Genomic DNA, 13508 nt, shown 5'->3' on the forward strand with positions numbered 1-13508 from the left:
AACGGTGCTAAATTCATGTAGCACTTCAAAACCTGGTACAATAACCTGAATATAGACTCCGCCGCCTCTGCAATTTTTCCGATTGAAAAAGAAGTGATTGTACAAGGTAAAATAAGGTGATCACAGTTTTCACCATACCAAGTCTCAGTGAACATGAGTGCATCAAATGTAACATTGCATGATTCTAAAAGGGGGATAATTTCGCCAAATTTATACTGAATGGATCCTAAGTTTAGATGAAAAAAGTTCAATAAGCTTGTCTGGATTCTCAGCTGTGACACCACGTGTGTCCTGAGGTAGCACGCAACAGGAGAACAATGTTTGCACATGCTGGAAAATCTTAGTGCTCGCGCCAAGCATGCGCACTCGTATCCTCTGGCGATAATATTGTCCAGATCGCTCTCGCGTTTTATTACCACAACGGCTGACGCTTCATCGGGACGGGAAACGTGCCACCTTTTTTGACCCAGACAAATTTCCGGCCATGTTCGCGTTTGCACGCGACTGTCGGATCAAGCAACCGCTTCAAAAATTGGCACCCATGTTCATGTAGAAAGACGCAATGGCTTTAAATATACAGCACGCGGCCCCCCGCGCCCGCGCCCACGCGCCCCCCCCCCCCCCATCCCCCCTCCCCCTGGGGCGGCCACGACCGCAAGAGGCGTGCTTCCTTCCCGCTTTCCTTCCTTGCGTGCGCGCGGCGACGATTTTTTTCCACTTACACGGAACCTCACGGCTAGGGTGACGGTGACGCCGACGGCGGAAATGCGTCTGGAGTGTCCATATAGTTGCTATCGCAATAGGATGCATTATAATTGAACATTCCGTAAACGCAAAAAATAAGGCAACGACGATGACGGAAGCACTAGCGCCGGTCGTTATGACCTTATATGCTTATGACCTACCTGGTACTGGAGCCTTTCAAGCTCCTACCGATAACTAGTCATTGATGTCTCTCTTCTGGCATGTACAGCCAACCGGAAGATTTACCTGTTGGGTGTAGGAAATGCGAAAATGCAGCTTCGACGCAGCGCACCAAGTACGCCAGAAGTGTCAGGATGCTGCCGCATTGTGGCAATGCAGAACATTTCTGATAGAAGCTCAAGGTTTGGGAGGGGAAACAAGAGACGATGGCGCGGAATCGGAAACCTTATGTGCCCTGAATAAAAGTACCAGCATTTTTCAAATAATGCCACAATATAGTCCGCAATCAGGAAGACATGATGCATTTCGGAAGGCCTACAACAAATTCACTAAACTATTTGCGTGGAAGAACAAATTGTCATATCGAAGAACAAGCCTCGTAGAAACAGAATAATCTCGCTGGCGTGATGAATGATCACTTTGAAAACATTGATACTGCTGAGATTTAGAAGTGTGAAGGCGTCATAAACACTTTCACAATGAACGAGTGCACGCGTTTTGTTACCGCTAAAGCTCGAATGCAGATTGCGAACCGCGTCATATCACTGCTGGAGCGCGCAGTTTCAATAACGTGAAACCGTTTCTGGCTGTGGACTAACGTTCAGAAGCGACAAGCTACGCAATTGGGTTGGTGAAAGACGCACCACACTCCACGCCCTAGCGCCTTAACATAGTGAGGCGAATTTTTCCACCGGATGCATGATGACAGTCACAAAAATGGAAATCAAATTATATGCAAAGTTGCAGAGCCACATCGATTGAACCAACGCAGATCAGAAAGAAAGACGAAGCAGCTCGATTAAGAATAGAATAGTAAGAGAATGCAGTGACCTTTACCATGCAGAAACCTTACAAATAGCGGTAACGGCAAACCTGCCAACTCGCCCGAATTTTTCGTAAAGTTTACAAATTTGGGTTCGTTCTACTATTTTACAAATGGTGAGTAAAATTTTACGAAAAATAAGTTCTGTTCGCGAAAACGTTTCGCTCGTCGGTCTTCTAACCTTCTGTTGAAAGTCTTCTACTGCTGAAAGAACGCGAGAAGGGTACTTGCTTCGATCCAATTTATATAAGCATGCAGAAAGCGAAATCGGCATGACGCTGGCAAAAACGTCACTGTGATCTAAAACTGTGTTGCTTGCCAGTGCTTCCTGTTTAAACTTTCGCTGCTGCTTGTGCGTTGTGTTCACGGGTAAACTAATTGTCAATTAAATACCTACGGCACCCATCAAGAGACGTGTTCTTAGGGCAAGCTTTATATAAATGTTTCGTATCCCCCCTCCCTTCTATCGCTGTCGCGTCCGCGAGATGCTAGGAATATTGAAGTTTACGGGTGGGAAGGTAAGGGAAGTTAAATCCTGGGGATTTGGCGCCCACATGGGTGCCACAAACTTACCACTTGTGCGTCTAGAGGTGTTGCAGATCGTAATATCCTGCCATGGTACGTGCCGCGGCGTCCACGTGTGTTGGTTTCGAGGAACGTTTCGCAAGTGGCCCGGGTACTTGCCCCGCACTTCTTGGTTAATGGTAGGACCGTTCATCGCTGGACATGTCAGAGCTACCGGCGACTATCAACTTTCAAAGAACCGGATGGCAACTTTGGCTGCCTGTCGGGGGCGTAACTTATCTCGAAAAACCATGTGCCCCAGCTTTTCACTTCGTGATCTGGCACCGATATGGGTGTCACAAGCTTATTTTTGTGCTTCTGCAGGTTCATTTTACAGCGGAACTGTTATACGCTGTGTGCGTAGACAGAGCGCGTCGACCAAAAATGCCGTAGCCGTGATACAAAGCAAAAGTGTATCGCTGGTGTGCCCCAGCTGCGTTTAAAAGCCAATGGCTGTGTCTCTTTGGCTGGTCAAGTCACGCACTGCATAGGCATGTTAGACAGTTTTAGTTACATGCACGTAGAGGCTTTGCGTACGTAGACCTTCTACGTGTAAGCAGTGCGCATGCGCAGAACGTAGCGGCCGCGCGCTGGTCTCACGGACGTACGTGAGATTCGATTTTTTACGTGCGTTTCTTGCGCACGTAGACAGCTTCCCGCGGGGGTTCCGCGAGATCACGAACAAGCGATAGCGTGCTGAGCGCGCGCAGATGGCTTGCATGGAAACACGGCGACAGGATGACTGGTCATCTATTTCATGCCATGTCAACGATAACAGCAGATAACGCTTGCACAGCACACTTCCGGGCATTGCGGAGACGATGACCGGCACGCATCAATGCACATCACTGGCTTCGCTGAAATACTCATCTTGAATTGAATTGTTCATATTTCCCGATAGATGGCGTGCACGTAAGGTACGTAGACTGTTCACGTTTGCGTACGTGAAGTCTCCACGTACGTGTAACTAAAACTGTCTGTTATCTCAGTTGCGTTCCGCCCGTGGAATGGGCAGGCCGTGTATTGTGCGCACCTAGGATGAACAGCATGCCTACGAAGAACGACAGCGTGAGCAGAAGCGGGAATGGGCGCGAAGGCGGGAGGCTGCTAACGCCTATCGCCGCCTTCGCAACCACTCCCGCTTAAGCATCGTTACAGAACCCATGGCCGTCTACCATAGCGACCACAAAACTATAGTCAATTTAGTGACATAATAAAAAAGAGGGTAGAAAATGACAATTAATGTGGTATGTTAGGATGGGTATGTCTACACACTTCGTCCCGTCCTAGCGCTGTTTGTTCCCGTCCTAATAATATACCAACCAGCCCAGACCAGCACACTCTTTCAGTTCATGTGGTATGCGTGTTTATTCAAATCAATATAGTTTATCACCATATATACAGCTCCGCTGGTCATCCACCTTCCCACAGTGGATTGACACTGAGCTTTTTACAGCGAAGCTGTTAAGGGCTTGTTCCCCCCGGATAGTGTGTAGAAAAAAACTATGATCATCAGCATTGCCTCGGGCGTCGTCGTCTTCTTCCGCAGCTGGCTCGTTGGCGGCACTCGGTTTGCGCTCGTCCCGCTAATACCGAGCAAGAGCGTGTGCTCGGCAAGCGCTCGTGCCGCTGATCCCGCGTTCGTCGTCTGCTTCCACAGCTGGCTGCGTTGCCGCTAATCATTCCAGCGTAGAATTTCACTTCTCTTCTGTCGTCGTAATGTGGAGGCCGCGTTTACGGGGGTATGAGCCACTGACGACGTGTCCTAACACGTTTGAGCAACGCCGCCGCGAACGCGCCAGGGAAAGGGCTCGTCGACGATGTGTCGATTCTAGCGTGAGGGTTTCCGAAGCCCAGGCGAAACGTCAGCGAAGAGCCGCGGACCCCAAGTTGAGGGAGCGCGATCTTGAGCCCGCAGGGAGAGGCCTTCGTCCGGCAGTGGACATTAAATATAAGCTGATGATGATGTTGAGGTCAAACGTAAGTGAAGAGCCGCCGATCCCGCGTTGTGGGAGGGCGATGTTGAGGCCAAGCGTCAGCGTCGTCTTGGCCACCAGGAATCCGACAACGGTGGTGCACGCCTCGGCAACGCTAGCGCCAACTTCCTCGGTGCGACAGCCAGGTTTCAACACGAGTTTTTCAACCGGAACGTTGATGATAGACATGTTCGGTTGGGTGATGCCCAACGAAAAAACGCGAATTCTCATCGTGGGGGCACTATTCCCTACAGCGGGCCCACCAAAGTCGCAGCTTCGCTGGCTTCCATCTTCACAGTAGTGGAAGGTCTCTGAAATTTTTTACAGCGAAACTGTATATGGCTAGTTTCCAGCGGATCGATGTCCGTATACTAAAACCGTGGACCGATCCGGAAGATTGTGCAATACCGGGCCGAGCCGCGGCGGAGGTGAAGCAGGCTTTAAGCACTCCACCAGCTTGCAAAAACAAGTTTAACATCTTGGGTGGAAATACAATCCGTATCAGATATTAAGCTGATAAGAACAGATAATACACTTTGACCCGCGTCGTCCATGCCTACGTTCGCACCATGCACGTGTAAGCCCTCCCGCGTATTCAAACTAGTGCATATCAATCTGAGTGTCTTCTTTCTTCTGACGTCATGTTCTAGATAAGCCTCTTTCCTCAGTTCTACTCCGACTGTGAAATGGGTAGGCCGCGTGTTGTACAGTCTGAAGAACAGCGTGCCTACCAAGAACGACGGCGTGAACAGAAAAGGGAACGGGTGCGGCGGCGGTGGCCGTGGAAGGAGACCACCGACGACGAGCGGCCCGCGGACGCCAAGCGTAAGCATACTGCCCGCCAGGACCGCGAGGCCGAAAGACATGCGAACCGTTCATGTGGCCCCGATCCCGCAAACTTGGAACGTTTCGCCGGGCAACGGTCAATCACCACATACACAGCTTCGCTGATCATCCACCTTCACAGAGCAGAACGGCACTGAATTTTTACAGCGAAGCTGTATTCGCAATGCACACGTACTACAGGTGGCGCGCGAGGTGATCCATGATGGCGGACCGAGAGAGTATCAGAATAGGCGACTGCGCGTCCGTGTGGTAGCACGCCGGGCTTTTTTCTCATCTTTCTCGTCACACGCCGAGTGTATTCTTATTTTTCAGAATTTATTCTCATCGACTGCGGAATGCCGCTGCATAACCAAAAGCGTGCATAACGAGAAGTGCGTGCGTGCTTGTTATTTTACGGCGAATGGCACCCTTAAAATAACTGAAGGATGTAGGTGACGCGAATCGTATCTAGAACGAACCCTATGGCTGGAGTGCAGCGTTTTCGGTTTAAGCCAGGAAAAGTACACCGATCTTGTTTTCAAATCAAACGAAGAAGGTCAGTGCAAGCAAATATGCCACAGAGCAAGCGATCGGCGAGAAGCTCCGAACCTAGTTACACTCCGTCAGCTACGCTCGAAAACCAGACACCAGCTGCTTAATGGCTCTACAAATATTCTACTGTTGCGGGAGGGTTTGGGCAGCCTTATTTACAAATATTCAGCAGTAGCGGTAGCGTTCGGACGTCGTAAGGCATAGGCGCGAACTTGTTAGCTTGTCTTTTCCTGCCGCATTGAACGTGCCGTTCACGTAAGCTACAACTACCATATCGTAAAAGCGTAATGTTTATGCTTTCGTGAACGATTAGCATTCTGCTAACTGATGTTGCCCCAGAAGAAGTCTTCGGTGACGAAGTGTGCGCTACAAACCTTCATTGGCGGAGTCACCTGCTTGCCGATCCGGAGCTTCACCGCTGACTTGTTTTTAAGATACGTGTCCAGCGGAAACAAATGAAGGCTTATCTCATCCTTCGCCGCTCGGTTGGTACACTGGGGTACGCAACACTTTTTTTCTTCCATGGCGTAGATAGAAGCAATTAACAAAACAGAAACGCGCCCGCGCATAGAGAGCCACACGGTAACACTGTGCCATTAACTGTGCGGATACTCTTTGAAATATTTGTCTCGCTGGCCACTACGAGGCGCGACCATCTGTGTGCATTGCGAATATCGCTACCCCTGCGTCCGTGCGTGTACACCCTCGCATCGTCAAAGAAAGAGTTGGCGTCCCCAGAGTTAATGTAATTTTGAGTTTCCGCGTAGCAGAATTATGTTTTTTTTTATCATACTGCAGGCCGTGTGGCCCAAGCAGGAGGAGCAAGGTAACACAAAAAATGCGCGTACAAAAGGCAGAATTGCAAAATATAAAACTTAGGAAAGGAAATAAAATAGCACAAAACAACAATGATACTTAGGAAATACTAATAATATGAGTGTGAATTGATTCAGGGGAGTTCAGATGATGGAAAGGGATGAGGTTCCATTCTTCGATAGTTCGAGGAAAGAAAGAAAACTTAAAGTGGTTTGTCCTGGCAGCGTAAAGGGAGAGAGCGAGGGGGTGGTAATGGCGGGTTTTCCTGGATGCAGAAAGAGTTATGCATGGACTAGGATTTAAAGGAAATTTACGGTTTATAAAGGAGTAAAGGAACTTCAGGCGTGTAATTTTTCGCCTCGGTTGAATGGTGTGAAGACCATTTGTCCGCAATAATTCTGTTATAGACTCTTCTCGGCCGTATTTGGAAAAAATAAAACGTATGGCTCTTCTCTGTATCCTTTCAAGGGCGGTAATGTTAATTTTGGTGAACGGGTTCTAAGTAACGCACGAATATTCCAATTTAGGTCGAATAAAGTGGTATAAGCTAATGATTTCACTTCATGGGATGCGTGTTTAAGCTTATGGACGAAGTAGACATAGCTTTCTAAAAGCAGAAGAGGCGGTAGCAGCAATGTGGCTATTCCAATTTAGGTTGTTAGTAATTGTTACTTCCAAGATACTTGTACTCGCTCACTTCGGCCAAGGGATCTTGGCCGATAGAATAAGAAAACTTCAGGGGTAGTTTTTTGTTTGTTATACGTAGAAGCACGTATTTATCAGAGTTAAGTTTTATTCCCCACTTGTTTCTCTACTCAAGAAGGCTGTTTAAGGCGAAATGAAGAGATAGTTGATCATTGACTGTATTAATATCGTTAAAAATTATACAATCGTCAGTGAATAGACGAATATTGACAGGTGCATCTATTACATCAACTATGTCGTTACAATAAATAAGAAATAGTAGTGGGCCAAGCACGCTGCCTTGAGGCACGCCAGAAGTTACTGAAAGAGAATTGGACTGCTGCCCATCAATCACTACGTATTGTTTTCGACGCGTTGAATAAGCAGAAACCCAGGACAGAATAAAGCTAGGAAGACCAAGGAATTCTAATTTACAAATTAACTTGTCATGAGGAACTACATCAAAGGCTTTTTGAAAATCCAAAATATCACATCTACTCGTTTTCTCGTATGTTCAAATTACAATCGGATACTATCATGTCTGGAGGTTGTGTGTAAGTCGTACTTTGCAAATTTTTTGACGTACTTTACTTTGAGAAAATGAATTAGTTCATTAACGGCACTTGCGCAGGCAGGGGGTCTACTAGAATGAGGATATATGCTACAATCCGGCACATCTGCGTGCGCGCGTGACGAACAAGTGCACACGATGTATTTGCCCTTGATCAGTCACGCAGTGTGTGCTGCGACCGTAATCAACGTCAGGGCAAGACTTCAAATATTACAGTGACGTTCACTCCGTGAACGCGGGTTACGCGCCAGAGTATGGAGGCCGCGAACGTACACCGCGGCGTTGAAGCACCAACGGGAAGGGCGCGAACGAAGTCGTGGACGCTACATTGATCTCGACGGTGCGACGCCTTGTGGTGGCTGCACTTGTGTAACGTCGGCAACAGCTTTACTCTACATCCACTTTCACAGGGTGGAATGGAGGCGGAAATTTTCAAGCGAAGCTTTATTGGTTCACAAGTTTCGGTGGCCTTGTACTTCTTCTTTCTTGGGTTTTACGTACCAAAACCAGTTCTTATTATGAGGCACGCCGTAGTGGAGGGCTGCGGATAATTTTGACCACCTGGGGTTCTTTAACGTGCACTACAACGCAAACACACGGGCGTTTTTGCATTTCGCCTCCATCGAAATGCGGCCGGCGCGGCCGGGTTTCGATCCCACAATCTCGTGCTCAGCAGCACAACGCCTTAGCTGACTGAGCCACCCCGGCGGGTTCCGGTGGCCTTGTAGTCACGCAAGAACTCACGTGTGGTGCATACCCGCATTGCATATGTGGGTATAAGCCAGTGATATGCGGGTATGAGCCAGGGACAAGAAAGAAAGAAAGAGCAGGTGCGGCGAAAGCTGCGCCGGAGCCGGATCACGTGACGCGCGCGACCATTCAGGGTCGTTTGGTGTGTCGCGGGGAGGGAAAGGGAAGGAAAGGGGGCATGGCGAGCACTCCGCCGGGCTTCCCTCGCCTCAGATGAGTTTCGGGGTCCGGATGGGAAGGCTGCACATGGCGCGTCCCGCCGAGGAGCAGGCTGCGTTTGAGCAACGGCGAAGCGAAATCGCTGGGGAAAGGGATTGTCGTTGACGTGCCGATTCTAGCGTGAGGGCTTCCGAAGCCTAGGCGAAACGTCAGCGAAGAGCGGCCGACGCCGAGTAGAGGGAACGCGATGTTGAGTCCAAACGTCAGCGTCGTCTTGCCCTCCAGGAACCCGACAACGGCGGTACACGCCTCGGCTACGCTAGCGCCAACTTCCCCGGTGCGACGGCCATGTTTTAACGCGAGTTTCTCTAACGGAACTTCAGAGCTAGCTGCAATGCGTGTGACCGGTTTTGGTTCGAGCACAACGTGGTACTCGTCAGTGCAATTTGTTCCGAGGAACACCGAAGAAACACACAAGCTTCGCTTATCCCCATTTCCTCGACAGGGGAGGGGCTGCAGATTTTTTTTATCGAATCTAGCTGTTTCCAGCAAAACATTTAAAAGTCGACGCGGATGCCACTTCGCTTTCCGTGATCACATGCTTCGTTTGTCATATAAGAGCAATGTTTGCAGTGTATGTACATATTATTCTAGGAAAGGTACTCAGCGCTAGTGATGTCGTGCAGAATACGGGGAACCTGACAGAGGCTAAAGAGCAAAGAAGTGTCCGAGTTGGGCGGAAGCAGCGGAAAATGACAAGACGCGAGAAAGGGACAAACAACGGCGCTGTCCTTTCTCACATCCGGTTATATTTTGGCTCTGCCTACCGTCCAACTATGTTGCGCTGTTTCCGCGCAGGTCATGAACCAGCTAGCCCCAATGCATACGCTTCTGCACTTCAGACTTAGAGATTGACTCCAACCAAATAAGGAAATTTACTAGCCCAACATGCAGGACTACGAGGAAAAGGCGTCCACCCTCCTTAACAGCCAAGACTACGAAAAATTAAAAAAGGACCCCACCACAAGGACCCAATCAGTACTGAATAAGACGCTGGTCGAAATTTTCCGAAACCACCCAAGCTCTCGAAATCTTTATCTAAAATTAATGTGCAGGAACGGGTCCGCACCAGCCTTTTACTGCTTGCCTAAACTCCATAAACCCGGAATCCCCTTATGGCCAATCGTAGATTTTTCATGCTCCCCACTTCGATCACTATCCACATACTTGCACCAGATTATATCACCACTCACCGGAAGGACAGCATCCCACGGGCGCAACCCCGAAAACTTCATCAAGCTCATATCAAATGTACGCCTCGAAGATGATCAATGTCTGGTCTCTTTTGATGTGATCTCTTTGTTCACCAGAGTATCCATTCAGTTAGCTATATCCGCAACAAGGGATGCCCTGGTACGCGACGACACACTCGACGAGAGAACCCCCTTGAGTGTAGACGAGATCTGCCGCCTTCTCGAGCTATGCCTATCAAATACCTATTTCACCTTCCGAGGCAGCTACTACAAGCAGGTGAAAGGAACTCCCATGGGGGCCTCAATTTCGATCACCATGGCTAACCTAACTATGGAAAATATCGAAGACAGAGCTCTGAGTACTTTTTCCCCGAAGCCAAAAGTTTTCCTCAGGTACATGGATGATTGTTTCTGTATCGTGAAGGAGTCGCAAGTCGTAAACCTGCAGAGCCCTTTAAATTCCATAGAACCGGATATACAGTTCACGTCGGAGCGCGAACAAAACGGATCGTTACCATTCCTAGATGTACAAGTTACACGAACCAACGGCAATCTAAAATTCTCAGTCTACCGAAAACCAACCCACACAGCTAGGCCGCTACTTACACTTCTCATCCAACCATCCGGAAAACCACAAGGCATCGGTCGTAAATCTTTTATTGAAAAGAGTCGAAACTCATTGCACATTGGAATCAGATCAAAAGAAAGAAAGGAGAACGTTTCTCAACGAACTCAAAAGGAACGGCTATACAACGGAATTCATTCGAAAAACAACCCGACAACAAAAAAGAAAAAAAAAAAAAAAAACTACGAGACCTACAACCGTTGACTCCCGCTCGACCACAGAAACGTGTGTCCATCCCATACGTCAGAGGTACCAGCGAAGCTCTCAGCCGAATATTAAAAAAAGAAGGCCTCAAAGTCGCGCATAAACCGATGAACACTTTGAATATCCTCATTCCTAAACCAAAAGACCGTCCACCAAAAGAAAAAGCTCAAGGCATCGTCTATAAAATCAGCTGTGCCGACTGTCCGGCGTCGTACATCGGGGAAACCAAAAATCTAAAAGAAAGAATCAGACAACATGAAAACGACGTCAGAACATTCAACCGAATACGCAGCGTCGTCGCCGAAAATTCCGAAGACGCCGACCACACGATTTCTTTCCAAGAAACCCAAATACTTCAAACAGAGACAAACTGGCGAAAAAGGCTACTACTCGAGTCTTGGCACATTCAGAACACGGCGGGTAATATAAACCACGTGAAGGGCATTCTTCCTTCTTTGTATGTTCATGGCCTTGCAGACGCAACAAAGGGAAGAAAGGACCCCGCGCTCTAGGTCAGCAACACCAAAACAACTCGTGCCCCTCCCCCCCCCCCCCCCCCCCCCTGTCCCTCTTCAACGCATTCCCGCGACTAAAGGGCGCCCGGCATCGGTCAACCCAGCCGACCAGCGACGCCAAAGCCCCCCCCCCCCACCCCCCCCCCACCCCACCCCACCCCACCACCTATTTTGTCTGTCTAGAACAGGGGCCCTGCCAAGTGTCTCCGCACCTAACGCTCTCTCCCCCTTCCTCTCCTTTGTTACGACGGACCTTTGAAAAGCGGCACACCGCCACCTCCGAAGAATACCCCCTGAAGAAGGAGCCGAATTGGTTCCGAAACGTCGGGCTAGTAAATTTCCTTATTTGGTTGGAGTCAATCTCTAAGTCTTAATCAATTTTCCCAACCAGACAGGTAATTCTGTCGAAATGTTTAGCTTCAAGCTTCTGCACTTCAAATGTTCGAGCTTATTATGCCAATGCCGTCAATGCATCAACAGCGATCTGTGATTCTTGAAGAAATTTGCACCATCCGACGAGTGCTTGAGCACGAAATTGTGGAGCTATCTTACAATGACGCCGGTGAAGAGGGAAATCGGTCTTGCCACTGAAATAGGAAGTTAGAACTTTGTCAACATGTACCGAAACTTTTCGTCGACATGCGCAACGCTCCAAAACTGCTGTCGTGACTTGAAAATAGGTATCGGACATGTAACTTGGAACTCTACGGCATTTAGGACAATCACAATGATACATGCACGGAATTTTAAAACAAAATTGGGACTTTCTGCTACACTGAAAGTCGCGCTTCAACCTACAGCTGTCAAACACCTTTCTTAGACTAAATGAGAGAGAAAAGAGGGCATAGTTCGAACTATACATGTATTGGCACGTACTTCTCGCGATTGGAAGCAAGCACCGCTGCTACACCGTACGGATTTCTTTCTCGCCACGCATGTACAGAGGGGTCCACTGTTAAAGGGAACACCGGAGCGCTTGGCGTCTGCTCTGCGCCACCGCCGGCCGGCGGCTAGAACTAGTTTCGCGCAGGCGCGGTGAGCGATCTGGGCGGTGCTATTTCGTTGTCTGCTACCGTCTGCAGCCGCGCTTCGTATCGTCGCAAAGCAACCAGTTCACGCGTTCTGAAAGTTTGCCGGAGGCTGCATGGTCACACTCGGATAGCTAGCCGTTGCAAGGCTGAACGAGAATTAGACGGGGCAAAATATTACCTCGCAGATACTTCTGCCGTTCGAACTCGCAAGAAAAACATGACAATTTTTGGCGGACTGTCTCTTTGGGACACAACAATAATAGACAGTATTTCTGCGTGTATAGTGGCCGTCTCATGCGCGCTAAGGCATATTGGAGTCACTGCTGTGGGTATATATGCTGAACAAAGAATCCACAAGCGCCATTGAAGCTCATTCAGTAGAATTCACAGCGGTGTAAGATCGATGAAGAAATGTATTGGCATGCGTAACGTGTTGAACTCCCGCAGTTGCAGATATTTTAGTTACGAGTAGATGTTGAAGTTTAGCCGCATGCCAAATTGTTCTAGACCTTTAGGTTGTTTACGTTTACAAATCGTGCCTTTATGATTACGGTAGGAATTTTTGGATACGCCTTCAAAACACAGCGCTATAACCGTTTTATTAGGACTTGACGTAAAATGTGCTCCTACAAACTGCCGTCATCTTGGGCTTCAAGAAAACCATGCGTCAAAACAAATAAAGAAAACCCGTGCGTCGCTCAATATCTGGTTGCGTCGCCGTTTGCCTCCAGCACTGCCTTCATTCTAGAAGGAAGACTTGCATACAAGGCCTTCACAGAATGAGGAATTTTGCTTCAAACGCTCCCATTCGGCCTTGACCGCGCTCCAAAGGCTGTCCGCGGAGAGCCCGTGCAGACATTGACTTGCTCAGGCCTTCTTCATGTTACCCCAAACGTTTTCTATGGGGTTCAAGTATAGACTGCGGTGGCCAGCCCAGAACTTCCACTTGGTGACGCAGCAGAAGTGATCGAGCTTTTTTGTGGTGTGCACATGGGAGATGTCATGCGGTTGGAAAGCACCATTTGCAGCATGAGGGAGCGCAACTTGTTCGATGACATCGCAGTATTTGTCGCCCGTGAATTTTCCTTCTAAGCTGACGAGAGGTCCAAGGCCATCCTTTGTCATGCAGCCCCACACGCTGACGACTGTCTATTCGATGAACTGTATTGAGCGGCCTCTGCGTTAGTTTAGCAATAGCGCGTTGTCTGTACTTCCCTTGCCACAGTTCAACAATAC

At 48.7% G+C, this 13508-nt stretch overlaps 1 pseudogene; it reads right to left on the reverse strand.

Annotated features, from left to right (window-relative positions):
• Positions 1-4661: 4661 nt before the first annotated feature.
• On the reverse strand, positions 4662-4841 carry LOC119447020 (U2 spliceosomal RNA; annotated as a pseudogene).
• Between the last annotated feature and the right edge of the window lie 8667 nt (positions 4842-13508).

This window comes from Dermacentor silvarum, chromosome 3, assembly GCF_013339745.2.
Source record: "Dermacentor silvarum isolate Dsil-2018 chromosome 3, BIME_Dsil_1.4, whole genome shotgun sequence".
NCBI lineage: Eukaryota > Metazoa > Arthropoda > Arachnida > Ixodida > Ixodidae > Dermacentor > Dermacentor silvarum.